The sequence below is a fragment of the Armigeres subalbatus genome, chromosome 3 (assembly GCF_024139115.2).
Source record: "Armigeres subalbatus isolate Guangzhou_Male chromosome 3, GZ_Asu_2, whole genome shotgun sequence".
NCBI classification, from domain to species: Eukaryota; Metazoa; Arthropoda; class Insecta; order Diptera; family Culicidae; genus Armigeres; species Armigeres subalbatus.
Window position 1 is genome coordinate 309,266,229 of NC_085141.1, and position 20,363 is coordinate 309,286,591.

Below are 20,363 nucleotides of genomic sequence, written 5' to 3' on the forward strand. Positions count from 1 at the left end.
AACTTTTCCCACTGCCAGTAGGTATAACCGGCACGAAACCGGTTTCTAAGTTTCCGCCCCGGGATTGAATTTTCGGATGGGGAAAAGCTCCGTGACATAAAAAAATGATTGAACGCGAAAGGCGAGCAGACACGATGATTTTGCTTCCTACGGTTAAATTTCCTTCTCAACTTTCTGAAAGTTGAAGTTTGTGTATCACAGAAAAAGGACCTTCCGAGTCAGCTAGAGTTGAGGTCCTCATTTTTGTTGGCTGTGCGATTTATTTGGTCCAAAAACTTAAATAAAGTTTTTTTTTTAATTTCTTCTTCGGTTTAATTCAACATTCGATGTTTTCACAAGTAAAAAAGAAGTCAAATACAGTTAACGCGTCCCAATTGCATAAAAAAATCTTTCGAGTAACAGCATGTTCAAAGATTTTTTTATTTAAAGATTTTGTGGATATAATTTTGAAGTAAACTGATTGACGTTGAGTATCAAACAATAGTTTCTCAAATAGTACTCCATCAAAATAGTACTTAAAAATACTTCTTTCTTAATAATCTAATTAGCCATAGATTCAAAGCAAACCAAAAAAGGGAGAATCGTGAGATACGGAAGGTTAATGTATCTGCAATGTTTTGCCTGCTTCAAGCAAATAGAAGACTTGAGAAAACGCCACTTGAATCTAATGGCTCTCTGGAATTCTTCTCGCACCAGTGCACAGTGTTTTCGAACCCAGGAATTCGTGATCGAAAATGTTTTGGCCATGAAAAGTTGATTTTAGAGGCTCAGTGATGTCGGAGAAAAGTTTCAGTATGTTAAGCTCCACATGCTGGAAAACAATTTGTTTTGACTAATCCCCCTAAAAGTGAGATGGAAATTCTCTTTCCTCCAATTATGAAGATACATCATTGGTGTCTTCGAGAAAGTTGCAGAAAAAGTTTCTACGAAAAATGTTGCAATATAAATTTTATTTCTATCTGCTATAGAAGTCGTGATATGGGTCATTATTTATGAACGACCACCAAAAACAGGGTTTTCACGATACTTTCGTCAATATATTTTTTAGATTTTTCAAATGTTCTACAAAGATTTCCGTCACGATGAAAAACATGAACCTTCCGAAGACAGTTTCTTCTTATTTTCAATATTGACGAAGTTATTGACGATTTTCGGTTCAAAAATGAGCATTTTGACATTAACTGCATACATGTAGGGGCAAAATGGGGCAGAATTTTAATTAGGAGATTGAATGTATAACTCATGCACTAATGGTTACATTGCAACATATATGTGACTTAGCTTTCCGTAAGTACCGTATGGATATGTTTTCTTCTTCTTCTTGTTATATATAAAAAATGAATTGGTGTGTATTCCGCATAACAGTTAATATAAAAATGCTCATTTTTGAACAAAAAATCGTCAATAACTTCGTCAATATTGAAAATAAGAAGAAACTGTTTTCGAAAGGTTCATGTTTTTTTATCGCGACGGAGATCTTTGTAGAACATTTGAAAAATCTAAAAAATGCATTGACGAAAGTATTGTGAAAAACCTGTTTTTTGGTGGTCGTTCATAAATAATGACCCATATCTCGACTTCTATAGCAGATAGAAATAAAGTTTATATAGCAAAATTTTTCCTAGAAACTTTTTCTACAACTTTTTCGAAAATACCAATGATGTATCTTCATAACTGGAGGAAAGAGAATTTCCATCTCACTTTTAGGGGGATCAGTCAAAAAAAAATTTTCCGAAGTATGGAGCTTAACATACTGAAACTTTTCTCCAAAGTCACTGAGCCTCTAAAATCAACTTTTCATGGCCAAAACATTTTCGATCACGAATTCCTGGGTTAGAAAACACTGTGCAGTGAGATCATTATTCTCGTTAAATGTTTCTAAACCGTTTGTGATGTTGCAATAGCATATAAGGTTAGATGGTTCCGTTTCCTGTCGCTAAGCTGGATACACGAAAATTGACCATCACTCCTATGACAAAAAGTGTATTAACTGTTGCTTTGAGATCTCGGAATTTTTTTTTCGAAAAAATCCCGAACATTTTGTTGGGAAGATTCCGAAGAATTTACCGAGGAAACCACCGAGAAAATTCTAAAGAACTTTTTGATGAAATTTTTACGTATTTGTCGAAAAAAAAATCAAAAAATTTGGAAATCTCAAACGGTTTGACGAGGATGTTCCAAAGAATTTTCCAAGAAAGTGCTAAAGAATTGGCCAAAGAAATTTTGAAGATCTTCCCAAAAAAAAATTCGAAATGGCTTCCAGTCATGAATAATAGCGTTGGCATTTCCATTTCATCCTCGAAATTTTGATCTAAGGATGGGATCTTCTTCAGGGCTCGATGACTCGAAGAAGATCCCATCCCTGAATCGAGACATCGACGATGAAATTAAAATGTCAACGCTATAATTCATAACTGAAAGTCATTCCGAGGATCGAACTAAAAAATTCACATTCGAAATCCATCCAATGACGAGAAAATTTAAAAGAAGTTGCCGAAGACATTCCAAAGAGTTAGCCGAGGAAATTGCAATGATTTTACCAAGGAACTTCTAGATACACTGCTCTGGAAACATGATTATGTGGAATTTCCGAATAGCCGATCGATGGCGGAGCGGCGATTCAGGTGCCTTGAAAGGCGATTAACACAAAACCCATTGCTTTACGACTGCGTTCGTCAGCAAATAGATGACTTTAAAAACAAGGGCTATATCCATGAGGCAACGGCGGAGGAAATCGAAGGATTCGATCTACGTCGCACTTGGTACTTGCCGATTGGAGTAGTCGTCAATGAGAAGAAACCTGGAAAATTTTGAGTTATTTGGGATGCGGCGGCGAAGGTTGATGGAGTATCACTGAATACTATGTTGCTCAAGGGCCCGGATCTCTTGACACCGTTATTGTCTGTTATGTTTCCGTACCGGGAGCGTCAAGTGGCAGTGTCAGCAGATGTCAAAGAGATGTTCTTGCAGATCTTTATCCGAGAGGCGGATCGCAGCGCTTTGCTGTTCCCATACAGAAATTCCCCAGATTTGCCCATGAGTATCATGGTATCTGATGTTGCGATATTCGGAGCAGCCTGCTCACCCGCACATTCACAGTACATAAAAAACTTGAACGCGTCAGAACAAGAAGCGGAGCTACCACGTGGTGCAGCAGCAGTGAAGAAGAAGCATTACGTAGATGATTACGTCGATAGCTTTAATACCGCGGCGGAAGCATTCGAGGTGGCGAAGGAAGTAATCGAGGTACACAAGCGAGCGGGATTCCATATCCACAATTGGATGTCAAGTGACAGGAGCGTTCTAGAGAAGTTAGGAGAAGCAAAGCAAAATTCATCGAAAACTATGCTACCTGAAAAAAAAACTAGATTCGAACGAGTGTTGGGAATGGCGTGGGTACAAGCAGAAGATGTCTTCGCATTTTCGCTACAACTTTGTGAGAAGGTGCATACGCTGCTGAAAGTGACCACGATCCCAACAAAACGAGAGTTACTACGACTCGTCATGAGCATCTACGATCCTTTGGGATTAGTGGCATCATTCGTTATCCAAGGAAAAATTCTCGTCCAGGAAGTTTGGCGAAGCGATACAGACAGGGACAGCAAAATTCCAGCAGAGATTGCTACACGTTGGAAGGAATGGATCGCGTTGCTTAAGAAGATGGATGGTATGCGTATTCCTCGGTGTTATTTTCCAGGATACGATCCAAAGAGCTTCAAATCGCTTGAGCTACATGTTTTCGTGGACGCAAGTGCCCAGGCTTTCGCAGCGGTTGCGTATTTCCGAATCATAGATCAAGGGCAGATCAGGGTCGCACTTGTCTCATCCAAAACAAAGGTCGCACCACTTCGAGCAATTTCGATTCCTCGGTTGGAATTGATGGCAGCGTTGCTGGGAGCTCGTTTGCGTCGAACTATTGTAGACAACCACACACTAGATATAAAGAAGACCTACTTTTGGAGTGATTCATCGACGGTTTGCTCCTGGATCAAATCAGATACGCGTCGGTATCGCCAGTTCGTCGCCTTCAGGGTCGATGAGATTTTGAGCCTATCACGGATTGATGAATGGCAGTGGATTTCGACTAGGGTTAATGTTGCAGACGAAGCCACCAAATGGGGAAAAGGTCCTTCATGTGATATAGATAGCCGATGGTTTCAAGGACCCGAGTTTCTCTATGACAATGAAGCAAACTGGTCGATGACCCTTGAAGAAGGTACGGATGAAAGCGACAAGGAGTTACGGGAGGCGTACATATGCAGCCATATGGTAAAGCAATCGGTGCTAGATTCGGCGAGATTTTCTAAGTTCGAAAGAATGTTACGCACAGTGGCGTACGTTCACCATTTCATAGATCGCTTGCGTGCTTCGAAAAGTAATGGATCGACGGATACAGTTGGAGTAACTAGTAAGGAAATTCAGAAAGCCGAAAGAACATTGTCAACACATCCAAAGCAAATAGGAGCATCCAGTAGTATCCTGAAGCAATCACCTTTCGCAGACGAGTACGGAGTGCTCCGGGTTGGCGGTAGAGCTGTCAATGCGCAGATACTAACCTATGACGCGAAGTTTCCAATTATACTGGCGAGAAGCCATCGCATTACGGAGCTGTTGCTGGATTACTATCATAGAAAGTACGGCCATGCAAATGATGAAACTGTTGTCAACGAGGTGCGTCAGAAATTCCACGTTCCACGACTGCGAGTAGAAGTTCGTTTGACTAGAAAACGCTGCATGTGGTGCCGCGTGTACAAGGCAACTCCGGTGGCTCCGAAAATGGGCCCGCTTCCGGTGGTACGGTTACAATCACATGTACGTCCCTTCACCTACGTTGGGGTAGACATTTTTGGGCCGTACCTGGTGAAGGTTGGCCGAAGCGTTGCGAAGCGATGGGTTTGCCTTTTCACATGCCTTACAATCAGAGCCATTCATCTTGAAGTGGTTACCAGTTTGTCCATGTAAGAAGGCAATCAGAAGGTTTATAGCTCGAAGAGGCTCCCCTCTGGAAATATACTCGGACAATGGTACAAATTTTGTTGGAGCGAGTCGGGAGCTGTGGCGGTTCAATCCTCCCGCTGCTCCCCACATGGGAGGCTACTGGGAGAGAATGGTTCGGGCAGTAAAAGCGGCCCTCGGGAGCGTTCCAATTGCACTGAAACTGGATGACGAATTATTCGCTACGGTACTGGCAGAAGCTGAAAGCATGGTCAATTCCAGGCCATTAACGTTCATCCCTTTGGAAAGTGCTGAACAAGAATCGTTAACACCTAACCACTTCCTGCTACTCAATTCGCATGGCGTACGAGAACCGGAGAAACGTCCAACAGCTGCAGGGAAGGCGCTGAGGAATAGCTGGAATATGGTGAAACATACGCTAGATAACTTCTGGCACCGTTAGGTGGTTGAATACCTACCAACTATCATTCGACGGACGAAGTGGTTCCGGGACATACAGCCTATCAAGGTTGGAGATCTGGTGCTCGTGGTTGACGAGAATGTGAGGAACCGATGGTTACGTGGACGAGTTATCCAAACTACTCCGGGAAAAGATGGAGTAACGCGGCGAGCTGATGTGAAGACGTTGCGGCCAAACGACATTTTGAACCAAATGTCTTTTGGGCCAGATAGGACTCAGCCTAATGGTTATGTTCGTCTAAATGGTTATCGATCAAACGGCCTTTCTCCTATTTTGGGCCTATACCCATCCATGTTAGGTATAAGTGCGTTAGGTATAACTTTTTTATTTTGCACTTTAATGTGAAATTCTTCGAACGAATTACCCGCTTTGAGCGTGCTTGCAGCGACACACTAGGAGGTCTCTCTCTGAGAAAAAGTTTCAACTTTCCAGAAAATCCGCGTTAGATGTTTTTCGCCATACAAATTTCTAGCGATTAACTTCATGCTGTTGTTTATGCATATACGTTAGCGCCTGGATGCTGGCAGCAACAGATAGCAACGTTGGTAATTGATTCTTTATCAAGGGAAACTCTGCAATATCTGAACGGAAGGTTCTCAGGAATTATATAAAAAAGACTCCATATGATCAAAGAATATTTTTTCGACTTTTTTTTAGGTTTTATAAAGTTTCCGTTAGAGCTGCACCGAACTTCATTGCTCTAGCATTCAATTTCTAACCAATTTGTTCACAATTAACCGAACATTACATTTGGCCGAACGAGTTATTATAAGGTTATAAATGTCATTTGGCTGAAATATCCATTACCCGAACGGGTGATTTGTTCAAAAAACTCGTTTGGCTGATCAAGCTGTATGATCTAAACCAAACATTGAACCAAAAATGTTTGAATATGCCATTTCGGATTAAGCCAAACACGTTGTTTGGTTGAAAAATAAATTTGCCGTTTCGCTGAATTGTTGGAAAAATCCCTCACATTGTGAGAAGTTGTAAATCAGGAATGAGAAGTGAGAAATGTGAAAAGTGCGAGATGAGGTAGATGCGAACAATGAGAAGTGAAAAATGAGACGTTCATTTCTCGCAATGAGTAATGAAAAATAAAAAGTGTGCAATGATCAGTGAGACATGAGCCATCCCAACAAACAACGACAAGCCACGAATAAGTATCTAAGTTGAATTATTGTTTATTTCTGATTTTCATAGCTGAATAAAATGGACATTATTTTTTACATATGTGCGATGGTTTCGACTTGCTGAACAATGGTTGAAATAAAAATCTTGTACAGTTATTAACAAACTGTAGTTTGACAGATTGACTTGTTGAATAAGAGTTCAAATATGATTAATATTCAGCAATAATATTGCGAAGATCGAATCCGACAACTCGAACCATGAGCGCATTATGGGACGCTATGGTCTCGGAGAAATGAGCGAAAACGGAGAGCTGTTCGCAGAATTTTGTGGTAATAACGACATGGCGATCGGGGGATTGCTCTTCCCTCATCGACCGGTTCACAAGGTCACGTGGGTCTCCCGTGACGGGCTTACAGAAAATCAAATCGACAACATCTGCATCAGCCGAAAATGAAAACGGAGCCTTCTTGATGTACGGAATAAACGTAGTGCCGATATCGCGTCTGATCATCACCTCCTCATCGGCGAAATACGCCTGCGCATTGCGCGGATTCGTCGGCAGGCGGAAAGAGTTGGACGACGATTCAACACACGCCGACTGGAAGATGCCACGGTGAAACGGTCCTTCGTTGAAGAACTGGAGACGCGTGCTGCAGATATTCCGGAAGGTGGCAGCGTGGAAGACCAATGGACCGCCATCAAGAATGCCTTCATCGCCACCAGCGAGAACAATCTGGGCGAACTGCGCACCCAGAGAAAACAATGGATCACCGATGAGACCTGGAGGAAGATAGAGGAGCGAAGAGAAACCAAAGCCGCGATAGAGCGATCGATAACCAGAGGAGCCAAAGCCCGTCAACGATACACGGGTCTTGAGAAGGAAGTAAAACGCTCATGTCGACGGGACAAGCGAGCGTAGGCAGACTCTCTGGCCGACGAAGGAGAGAGAGCCGCAGCAGCCGGGGACATTCGCCTCCTCTACGATATCTCACGACGCTTAAGCGGGGCGAAGATGAATGTAACGATGCCTGTGAAAGACGCGAATGATCAGTTATTGACCGACCCAACTGACCAGCTGAAACGCTGGTTCGAGCACATCGAACAACTTTTTCAAGTGCCAGCCAGGCCATCACCACCTCGGCATGATCTGCCTAGGATCCGACGTATAACACGCGTCAATACCGAAGCTCCATCACTGCTAGAGATTCAAACAGCCAACCAAAGCATGAAATCGAATAAAGCCCCAGGGGTCGATCGCATATCAGCCGAGATGCTCAAAGCTGACCCCGTGACATCCGCTCAACTACTGCATCGTTTATTTCGTAATATCTGGGACACCGCAACTTTCCCGGTCGACTGGATGCAAGGTATCTTAGTGAAGGTGCCCAAAAAGGGTGACCTAACTGTATGCGATAACTGGCGAGGCATTATGTTGCTGTGTACCGTTCTAAAAGTTCTTTGCAAAGTAATCCTAGCCCGGATTCAGGAGAAGATCGATGCGACTCTCCGACGGCAGCAGGCTGGATTCCGTGCCGGAAGATCGTGTGTGGACCATATTGTCACGCTTCTTATTATTCTGGAGCAGGTCAACGAATTCCAAGAGTCCCTTTACTTGGTATTCATTGACTACGAAAAAGCTTTCGACCGTCTCAATCACGAGAATATGTAGGGCGCCCTTAGATGCAAGGGGGTTCCTGAGAACATCATCGGCCTCATCGAGGCACAGTACGAGGCCTTTTCGTGTAGAGTGCTGCAAAATGGGGTCATGTCCGACCCTATCCGGGTCGTAGCTGGTGTGAGGCAAGGATGTATTCTATCACCGTTACTGTTCCTCATCGTAATCGACCAGATTCTGGTAGATGCGATTGACCGTGAACCAAACCGGGGTCTGTTATGGCAGCCTATAATCACGGAGCACCCAAACGACTTTGAATTGGTTGACGACGTTGCACTCTTCGCGCTACGGCGCACTGATATGCAGAGTAAGCTCAACGACCTTGCCGAGCGCTCCTCTTCGGCAGGCTTAGTCTCCTTCTTCTTCTTCTTCTTCTTCTTAGGCTTAGGCAGGCTCAGTCATCAACGTCAACAAAACCAAATCGTTGGATGTAAACACGGTGACTCCTTCAAGTTTCACAGTAGCCGGGCAACCAGTGGAGAATGTTGAAAGCTTCCAATATCTTGGTAGCCAAATGGCGTCAGACGGCGGTACCAATATCGACAAGGCGCACGGATCAAAAACGCAAGGGCTGCCTTTGCGAGTTTAAGAAATATCTGGAAAAACAGACACATAAGTGAACGCACCAAAATACGAATTTTCAACTCTAACGTGAAATCTGTGCTGTTGTACGCTAGCGAAACATGGTGTGTATCAGTGGAGAACACTCAACGGCTGCAGGTGTTCATCAACAGATGCCTGCGGTATATAATTCGGGCCTGGTGGCATCACAACTGGATCTCAAACAACGAGCTCCATCGTCGTTGTCACCAGAGGCCGATAGCAACAGAAATTTTGGATCGGAAGTGGGGCTGGGTCAGGGTAAGGCGGAAACGAAATCTGTAAACAAGCATTAGACTGGAACCCAGCGGGACGCCGCAGCAGAGGCAGACCCAGAGGCTCATGGCGGCGAAGCTTCACTAAAGAAAAGAAGTCGACCGAAATCTAACCTGGCAACAGGTTAAAGCGATAGCCGGGCAACGCTCAGGATGGAAATCTTTCAAGTCGGCCCTTTGCACCACCGGAGGTGTATAGGATCCATAAGTAAGTACAATCTAGTTAGAAAAATTATAGTGTACAACAGTAATGTCAAAAGGAGTGATTCAAAATTTGTAGCATTCCCTGCTTTTAAATCTGGATAGCGCAGTGTTTCAACTTGCCCCGATATGCGAGGCAAGTTGGAACGATATACACAAAAAAGTAATTCCAGTATGCAAAATATTTATGAAAAAGTTTGGAAAAGCTGTTTATTTTTCATGTGTAATCTTTGGTCCGAACTAGCGTACACCGCAAACGGGATCAAATTTTATCAAAGAGTGATTTTTGTACAGTACTTCAAATATAACTTTGGAAAAAGCCGTTTCAACTTGCCCCGGTTTTCCCCTGACGCAAAACATGTAAAATTACTTAACAGTGGTAAATATTTTGAGCACCGGCGCGTCGATGTAAAATTATTTAGTATTTAGTATCCCGATTTCTCCTCTCTCTTGTTGACATTTTCCGATTTTCGGTTGTTTTCCACGCAAGCAGTTTCTCGCTGGGAGTAGAATAAGCAATGATTCAGTTCAATTACGAATTTTCGAACACTATTCTAGTTTGAATCTGTGTCTGTACAAACTAACCCCCACTGGCTTACAGTGATCTTATGGAAGAAGCTGTCTGTTTTACACATTTTACTGTCAGATCTAAATTTTATCGGGAGTTAGAAAGTGCTAGCTCTACTGCACCTCGAGTGATCTACTTCAGACTGCCTGGTAGTCCATAATAAGTCCAGCATTCTTTCGCTTACAATAAGCTCCTCCTGTTTATGCTACTATTATCAATTGGATAATGGATCCATAAACAAACTTCTGGATTTTACAATCCAACACGTACAGTGAGTCCAAAAAGTATTCGTCTAGCTGTGTGTTTTCTAGAAAATGTCAAAGATAGAATCTAGTAAACTCAAAAAAATAAAACTATCGATTACATTGTGTAGTAAATTAATCAATTCATCTTCATTGTTAAAAACCAAACAGAAAAATAAAACAATAACAAAAACACAGATAACAAAACATAACAATTCATTAAATACGGGCTCAAAAAGTATTCGTCTAGTCAGGTTTAGCGCGCTTTTGAAACGAAAACAGGAGTTGTAGAACGGAATTCAATATTTCGTTGGATTCCCCTGTGTATCTATGACGGGCTGTAGTTCTTGTGGCATGGAACTGACCAAATTAGCCGTGATGGGGGACGGAATATTCTTCCATTTTTCTTTCAACACTAATTTCAATTCGTTGTTGTTGGAAATATGACTTTCACGAATTTCACGAAAAGTTTGTCGTCCAGAACCTTCCAATGGAGTTAAATTGGATTCATATCTGGGATTTGAGGAGACGTTTTGAGTTGATTGGGGTATTATAGAGTAGCTACAGCTTAGTACTTTGGGCTGTGTACTTGAGGTAATTATCACCCTGTAAGATGTATGTTCCCTGTAAGCCCAATTTCCCAGCACTGGCGTTCAAAATTTTCTTTCAAAATGCGGATGAACATTTTGTGATACATAATTCCTTCAATAACGCGAGATTTTCCCGCACCGGTTGCACTCAAGCACCTCAAAGACCATGACGGAGCCCCCACCATGCTTTACTGCTCAAAAGAGATTCTGCGGCTGTATCTCAATATTCATTTTTCGCCATACCATACATCGGCCATTGGATCCACATATGCTGTACTTGCTTTCGACAGATAACATGACTTGATTCCGAACGTCATCCTTCTTCCAGCGATATTTTTAGCTGAAATCGAGCTGCTTTTAATAATTTGATGGCTCACTTGAATTTTCTTCCGTGATACTCGCCCATTATACCCATACTTTTCACAGGTATTTCGCTTCGTATTGGTTCATATCTGAGCACTTCTTCTCTCCAACTCACTTGCCTATTTGGGTGAACTCGTTTTTAAGGATTTTTTTAATTTTCCGCGCAATAAATCGCTCGTCGTTATCAATTTACCTTCGCTGACGACCACTCTGTTATTTGTTTTGATAGATTTTTGTGGCGCTGATGCGATCAATCACCAATTAAATGGTTGAATTCTTGCTACCCTTGGCCTACGCACATTTCTTGCAAAGTCATAAGTCAACTTGCACTAATTATGCAGGCGTAGAATAAGTTTTTTTTTATTTTGACTCATCTTTTTACTTTTCCCACCCATGGTGCTTCTATTTTCCGCGCCAAGTTCAAACAAAACAAAAACATTATTTGATCTGTCATTGAGTATTGACAAAAATGTTGCTAGACATCATTAGAGTGTGTTAGTGTAACTACATGCGAATAAAACAATTATATTCGTGTTTCACTCGATTATTTTCTGAATAGACGAATACTTTTTGAGCGAGCGAAATTGACGAAATTTAGATATTCTCTACATACCAGAAAAAGTAATTGAAATTTTTATTTGTTTTTGAATAATAATTATGTGTTGATAAGTTTTCTACCAAATTTAGAAGAAAGTTTTTTGATTTCACTTCTATCACGCCCAAGTTTTACATTTTACTAAAGAATATGCAGCTAGACGAATTTTTTTTGGACCCACTGTAGGTATTTAGTGTGATTCATAATGAAAACAAATTGAAACAATCGCACCAAATTAATCCATTTCTGATCCGGCTTGACTTTTAATCCTTTTTTGCCATTTGAATGTTGTGTGGCCGGAAATGTTCTCTCGCTGATCTCCGGAAGGCCACCTCTCAACGAAGACGGCGATGATCCTGCATTGGGCAGTTTCGTTCGTCATCTCTTCACATTTCCACCACCAAAAGTTTTCATCTCAAAAACCAATCAAAATTATCACAATAATTACAATACGTTTGCACTACTCGGGGCCTATAAGGGAATACAAATCCGCGATTTAAACTAGAGCGGATAGAGTAAAATTATTTCGTACTACAAGAGTTCATCAAATATGAGGCCATCATTAATTTAGGTCTTAGGAAATAGCGACGGAAGAAAAAATGTCACTCGCGAGCGCGGCATACTTCGATCACCACTATTCTAGTTTGAATCAGGGTTCACTCACTTCGACAGTACACAGAAAAAAATTATGAAAAGTAAACAGCGCGTAAAACTTGCCATGCGGAAATTTACGCTATTCTTCGCTGAAATGGCCCTCTTCCTAACAAGATTGCTTACAACTTGCATGCAATATAGACGATTCACGTCAAATATTGTATACATTTAGGCTATATCCGTTGTGGAATCACGCTAATAATGACGTTCCATTTATGTGCATGATTTTTGGCGTAAATTTCAGTGGATTTTTCTATCTGTGTAGATGGGAGAGACCCGGGATGCCAGATGATATTTTCATATGTCTTCACAGTCGTTTAAAAATGTCTTCAAATGTCTTCAATAATACAATTATGATTATCAGGGAGAAATTCAATCATGTCCTTGTTTTATTGATGTGCAATAAATTTTTGTTTTTTAAACATTCAAATTGTTAGAATTCAAGAAAATATTCTATGAATTTTTCACGAGATAGTGTATAACGGCTTTTTTACTGAGTCTGGTTAAAATTCCTCCGAATTTTTCAGCTGAATTTCCATGTAGAATTCATAAAAATTTTCTTTTTAAGAACACCCTGTACACACAAAAAACAAATATTATTTTTATAAATATTTTGAACTTTATGTTTGAAAAGTGCTCTATTTTCTTTAAAATGAAAGTATTTTTTTTACTGTGAAAGTTATCTTTTTATTTTAAAAGTGTTTTTATTCGGATCAAACTGTAAATTTAAAACGCGTTTTTTTCAGTGTAGCAATTATTGAAATTGTCAAAACCGCAAAGACAAACTCGTGGCATTGATCGCATCAGGTGTTAAAATATCAGTTTTTTTTCTTTTTTTGCTGGTCGCAAAATTAGTTGGATTGAATAAATTTCCCTGCGCTTCCCTTGTTCCCGACATCGCTATTATTGGAAGGTGGAAGGTACGTTTAGTTTTACAAAACTTTAAGTTGAGGCTCCCAAATGAGTAAACCCAGGCAATAAAAATAACGTTTTTCTGTTTACCTTTTCGCTTTCTGAATGAGTTCAGTGCGAGATTTCTCTTGTTTCGGACAGCAGAACGATGGCACGATCGGACGAAGACGAAATATTGTGTTCTGCTTTGCGCGGCCGGTAATAAAAATCAGTTCAGTGCGAGATTTCTCTTGTTTCGGACAGCAGAACGATGGCGCGATCGGCCGAAATATTGTGTTCTGCTTTGCGCGGCCGGTAATAAAAATCAGTTCAGTGCGAGATTTCTCTTGTTTCGGACAGCAGAACGATGGCGCGATCGGACCTAATAATGTGTTCTGCATTGCGCGGCCGGTAATAAAAATCAGTTCAGTGCGAGATTTCTCTTGTTTCGGACAGCAGAACGATGGCGCGATCGGCCGAAATATTGTGTTCTGCTTTGCGCGGCCGGTAATAAAAATCAGTTCAGTGCGAGATTTCTCTTGTTTCGGACAGCAGAACGATGGCACGATCGGACGAAGACGAAATATTGTGTTCTGCTTTGCGCGGCCGGTAATAAAAATCAGTTCAGTGCGAGATTTCTCTTGTTTCGGACAGCAGAACGATGGCGCGATCGGCCGAAATATTGTGTTCTGCATTGCGCGGCCGGTAATAAAAATCAGTTCAGTGCGAGATTTCTCTTGTTTCGTATAGCAGAACGATGGCGCGTGGCACGATCGGACGAAGACGAAATATTGTGTTCTGCTTTGCGCGGCCGGTAATAAAAATCAGTTCAGTGCGAGATTTCTCTTGTTTCTGACAGCAGAACGATGGCGCGATCGGACGAAATATTGTGTTCTGCATTGCGCGCCCGGTAGGCCGGTAGTTAGTTTGTACTACTTTTCGCGCCCGATTCATGGCTAGGTAAAATCACTGTGCATAAAGAATGACACGGTCGTATCGCTTATCAGAGTGAATCCAGATCCAACGATGCCTACCAATTAACTGATAATCCTTCCTGTGGTTTTTGTGGAGACGCAGAGGTAAACACGGTCTTCAAATAGCAAAAACCACCTACTAATATTCCTTCCTTCTTCCTAACTGACTACAAGGACGTGGCCGGCGCCGTTATTGATCATTTGAATTTTAGAGTCACTGAAACTTGCACACTGAGAATGCTTGAACAATCCCAGTCAATCATTCAGTTGATTCTTTGTGCAATTTCACTGATTCTGGTCAATCACGGAGTAGCAACCATAGATATGTGTAGTCAGTCAAAGCTAAGCTAAAGCTAAGCTAAGCTTACCTTTTCGCTTTCTGATTAGATCTCATTTCACCGAGTGACGTGATGGCGTCTTAACGGAGCTTATTCCCGTTGCTACGTTGCAAAGTCAAAACCTTCCGGAGACGAGAGACGACCAATCGATTTAAAAAAGGTGACTCAAAATATCCATGACAAGGTAAGTCGAAGACTAAAAACTTGATCCAAGCAGTGAAAAGGCAAAATGTAATATAGAAACACTATGCTTGTTTTTATTTTTACAGAGTGGAACGATCAATGGTGGATGAGAAGCGAAAGTCAGTTGGTCAGCAGTGTGCCGAACAAAATCATGAAAGGCGCACTAACTGATAAGCTTAAAAACTCATGGTAGGTACCGAATATTTCAAAGCCAATTTTGACTATGAGCACTATAGTGCTTTTTATTTATTTATTCCTTTATGCCTTGGACAGATGAAATGAGCGAAAAAAGAATGCCTGCTGCCTGGAACAGCAGAGGCCAACAGCGTCACCGGTTCCAACGATGAAACGACCTCGGCATCGATGTATTTTTATTTAACAGTGAATAAATAAATGAAATAATTTCGATAACAAATAAAAAATGTTTTGAAAAAGAATTGATTTGATTAAATGGAATGAAAAATTTGAAAGTGAAATAAATTGTCTAATTTTAGTTTCAGGAGGGAAAACAACTTTTATTTTTAACAGTGGAACAATTTCGGTTTGACAGTTCCACAGTTTCGATTCTAAAGGTTAAACTTTTGATTTTGGGACGGTTTGGAATGGGTGATAAACTTTGAAAACAAAAGTTGACTGACTTTTGCACTGAACATATGAGACTCTCTACGAAAAAGAACCAACGCAACTTTTTAAATTTACCAATGGTTTTTTTAATTTTATTAGTGTTTTTTCTTTCTGTGTAGGGATGCAAAATTTACCGTGAAATACTTGAAAATATCCAGAGAATTTTTTGAAGGAACTTCCGAATAAATTCTTGATGGAGCTTCTTATTACTTATGCTAACTTCTTCTGGATGGAGCTTCTAATTACTTGTAAGACTCCTGAAGAAATTTCCCGAGGAATTCCTACTGGAGTATCCAAAGGATTTACTGAAGCAACTTCCGAAGAAATTTCTGAAGGAACTTCCGGAGAAATTCCAGGAGGATTTTCAGGAGAAATTCTAGGAGAAACTTAAGAATGAATTAACCTTTCCCGTCAAAAATTGTATCTCGTTTTATTGTCTCAGTCGAATCTTTGCCTTATTTAGGGTCATCTTTCCCAAAGAACCTGTAGTGGCATGCATCACTCGGTGATATAGCCGAACCCTCTGGAAGGGCTCTCAGTGTAGACTGAGTACATTGCGTAGGATATGGTCCAATGATGTACTGAGTGCTTAAATAAAGAGAGTTGATTTCTGACTCTGAACTAAAACAGTCGTTTTTATAATGTTGTTGAAAAGCCGGTTATTACAGTGCCGACGAGCATGAAATAGGAGTTTTGTCGTGCGTGCACTGCGCGTAATTGTTTTTTCTATCATTTATTAGTTTTTACCATTTTTTTGCTCCTGGTACAATATAATTTGTAAGACCATTCTGTCATACGGATAATCGTGATGCAGGAAAATATGAACGACCTTTTGCCAGTTGATGACCCATTCGCGTTGATGGAAACCATTTGCTGTTGCTGTTTACGTTTGGCTTTTGATCGTGCCTTTGGGAGGTTTTTGAGTGAATTTGTGCTGCAGTTTTTCGGACCGAAGTGGCTTATTTCGGCGGATAAACATCGATCGCCGCCTGCCTGCTAGTTGTTTTGTTTGAAAGGACACGGCATTTAACAGAACCATACAAAACCAAGAAACGATAGAGCAGATGAGTGCATGTCTAAGAAATCCGTTGAAAGACTTTTCCGGTTTATTTTACTTTGTGGAAAATTCCTGGTTTGATAGGTCATTGTTTCAGAATGTTGCATCTAAGAATTAAAAATAATGTTCGATTAACATTGAGTGCTTCAGTAAATAGGCATTTTAACAAAAAAAGGGAACCGATGATTACGTGTTATTGTTTAGATCAAAAAAAACTGTTTACGTTTGTTAAGGTTTGAATTGTAAAAATGTTCTGTGTATTTTGATTATGAAATTTTGATTTTGTAAATTCGGAAATAATGATATGCTTTCTGAAAATTATAAGTAGCAAATATGAATGAATATTAAGGTATGTATTTATGAAACTGTTGTAGAATGTTCACTAAGGGTGAAGGAGTTGTAGTGGCATGTACCACTCGGTGATATAGCCGAACCCTCTGGAGGGCTCTCAGTGTAGACTGAGTACATTGCTTAGGATAGGGTCCAATGATGGACTGAGTGCTTAAATAAAGAGAGTTGATTTCTGACTCTGAACTAGAACAGTCGTTTTTATAATGTTGTTGAAAAGCTGGTTATTACAGAACCCATATTTTTGAAGCCTCTAACTATTTTTAAAATCAAAAACAAAAACCGAAAAAGTGCTGCACGAGTGAACCGGTCTGAAAATTTCACCCAATGTTCATTTAAAATCGGGCTAACCTAAAAAAAAACAGCACTTTTTTGGTTTTTGTTTTAAATTTTAAAAATACTTAGAGGCGTCAAAAAATATGGGTTCTTTGGGAAAGTTGACCTTAAATAAGCCAAAGAATCGATTGAGCGAATAAAAATGTTGACGGGAAAGATCAATTCCTGTAGGAACTTCAGGATGAATTCCGGAGGGATTTTATGGAGAAGTTTTCGAGGGATTTTCCTGATGAATTCCTGCAAGAACTGTTGGTGGAATCTCGGGTGGAATTCGTGAAGAAACTACCGGAGGTGTTCTGGAGGATCTTCCGAAGGAATTCTTGGATGTACTTTCGCTGGAATTCTTGGACGATCTTACGGAGGAGCTTCTTCAGGAAATTCTAAAGGAATTCCCGGGAGATTTTTCGGATAAATTCCTGAAACTTCTGGACAATTTTGTAGAGGAAATTCAGGAGCAATTTCAGGAAGAATACCACAACGATATTTTGATGGAATTCATAGAAGAATTCTCAGAGAAAAAACTGGAAGAATGTTCAAAGATATTTCTAGAAGAATTATCACAGGAATTCAAGAAAGAATTAAACGAAAGTCTGTAATAAGTTTCCTCTGGATTTCTTTTAAGAACATTTTCCTGTAGTAATTTACCATGGAAGTTCTGAGAAATATCCATTTAACATCAAAACAATTTCAATTTTCTATGGAAATTAATTGAGACAAATTTCTTATGGAAATTAAAAGGGATTTTTGTGGGAGTTCAGTAGAACTTGTGGAAATTAAGAAGAATTTCCTGTTTAATATTTGGAAGATTTCCTTTATTTCTTCTTTGGGTCTGTTCACAAATTACGTAAAAAATCCGGGTTTTTTACCCCCTCCCTCCCCTTTGTAACAAAAAGTAACATTTTTGGTACCCCCTCCCTCCCCCATGTAACGCGTAACTGTTAAAATGTTTAAGTCAGATTTTTTTTCCTTCTCTGAAGCATTTGGGTTTTAGTATTTTTTTAACACTGTTAGAATAGGGACGGCATATGATCAAAAATCAAGGATATCAAGAATGCAGCTAGTAGAAAGGAAAATAGAATTTGCGATCATAACCATTTACATAGCTTTGCGGAACTGTGGTGTCGAGAAATACAATTTTCGCTTGGTATTTTAATCATATCAGTCCCGCTATGTCAGAATGCTTGATTTCGATAATGACTAATATACGATAACGATAAACAGCAATTACTTCAATCAGTGATTAAAAAAGACATTGAAATAAATTTTTATTCGCGTAATGCGTAACATTTGGTAGTGCCCACCCCCTCCTCCACCTTTTAGTGTAACAAAGTATAACGCAAGTTGGACCTCTCCCCTCCCCCCAAAAGCGTTACGAAATTTGTGAACAGACCCTTTACGGAAATTATTATAAACTAGTCGACCCGGCAGACGTTGTCCTGCATAGTAGGCGAAAATGCGCATTCTGAACTGCCCATGCAAAGTTCGCATAGAAATCACAATTTTAGTTTTTCACGATTTGGTCAACTTTACTCGTAATTTTCGCATTAGGAAATATCATATAAACCCGTCGGAAACTATAACGAATGTTTCTGCTGAAGAAATGAAAAAAATCCATCCAGCCGTTTTCGAGTTATGCGGATACGAACACAGACCATTTCATTTTTATATATAAGATTTCCACGGGAAAAATCAAACGGGATAAATCCACGGAAAATTAAAAAAAAATTCCCGACGTGTATTTAGAGGAATGTGGAATGATGGAATGGAAATGCCGAAAAGATCAGATGAATCCAGAAGAAATTTAGAAAAAAAAATCTGGTTCAACGGATGAATAGATTAAATCTAGTTATAGAAGAATTCAGTCTATTTTTGCCACAAATTAAATTGGTCATTGCGTTCCGATGTAATGATCGAAATACCTTTTTTTTTGTGGTTTAAAATTCAGTTTATTTTGTCAAGTTTTGATACAGAGTTCACGGTTTTACGAAGTATTTACAATTTAAAAATCTAGATCAAGGTGGAATTCTAATGCATTCACATCGATCCTGTCGTTACACTGGTTAACGAAGTTGATGTAATTTATAAAAATCCTAAGAATTTCCACTCGCATAGGTTTTCCTATACCAGCCAGTACAGGTTTAGAAAGTTCTTCGAAGGAAAATCGTCTCCACCCATTCGTTGTTCTTGTTAGCCTTCGTTGCAAAGCTGTCCATGCCTGGACGACACGAGCGCAGGAACAAAATTTGTGATGAAGCGTTTCGACCGTTTGGTTTCCACAGTGTGTGCAGTTCTCATCTACCACCCGTTGCATCACAAACAACAGTTTTCGATGCTCAATTTTACCGTTGACTAGTAAGTACAACTTGGATCGTTGCGCGGATGTGAGCTGCTTTACCGAAATATTTCGCCACGCGCGTGGCCAGTTGATCGCAGGACTGTTTATTTCGACCTTCGGCAGGTCCGTTTGATTGATGAAGTGCTGGTGGATTAGATCGGCGGAGGGGTTTTGTTGGATCTGGTGTGGAATTTGGGATAAGCATGAGAGGATAATTTTGATGTCGGGATAATCTATTGAAATTGGTGGGCGAGGATTTGCATGGAAAAGAAGGGATCTGTAAAAAGGATGGGAATCGATCTCATTGAGGGCTCTGTTGGTGGCTAAGCTTTTGCTTTTCAGAGCCGGAATTTGCAGGCCCAGGCCTCCATGCTCCTTACTCCGTGCCAGCTGAAATATCGGTACGCGGGCAGCTACTCCTCTCCACAAAAACGTACCCATTGTTGATGTGATCTTCGCCGTGTGAATACCGAGGGGTGGCAACACAGACGAAAGATACCATAGCTTGGATGTGCCGAACGTATTTAGCATGATGACTTTCTGGTGTATGGTCAGCGTGCGCAACGATTGGAGCCACATTTGCTGCGCGAACTTCCCAACCAGTGAATTCCAATTTAGGGTTGTCATCAGACGAATGGAGTTGGTGAAGGATATACCCAGGATTTTGACTACATGGGTAGTTTGTAGCCACTGGGTATCAAGAATATTCCCTTCGCAGTACCCCACATTCACCGCAACGGTTTTGCGCAAATTCAATTGCGCGCCGGCGGCAAGACCAAACGACGGAGTGGCTTGGAAAATGGTACGCTCTGAGTTCGAACATTTCTGTCCGTCGCTCAAAACACGATGGGCTTGCATGACGCTCTCTAGCCGGTTTTTCAGTATGCGGGAAAGAAGTTTATAATCGCTGTTGAGCAGCGATATGGGCCGGTACGCGCGTGCCGTGTTGTCAACACCTTTCTTC

General features: G+C 40.7%; 1 protein-coding gene and 1 long non-coding RNA gene across 2 annotated transcripts in view; one reads left to right on the top strand and one right to left on the bottom strand.

The window, feature by feature from the left end:
* LOC134225220 (5-hydroxytryptamine receptor-like) overlaps nt 1-20,363 on the bottom strand; it is a 189,722-nt gene that overhangs the window by 140,075 nt on the left and 29,284 nt on the right. The window lies entirely within an intron of this gene.
* LOC134220716 (uncharacterized) lies at nt 13,085-15,176 on the top strand. Its single transcript, XR_009982020.1, has 4 exons — nt 13,085-13,233; nt 14,566-14,700; nt 14,786-14,888; nt 14,973-15,176. It is a non-coding gene; the product is annotated as an uncharacterized LOC134220716 (long non-coding RNA).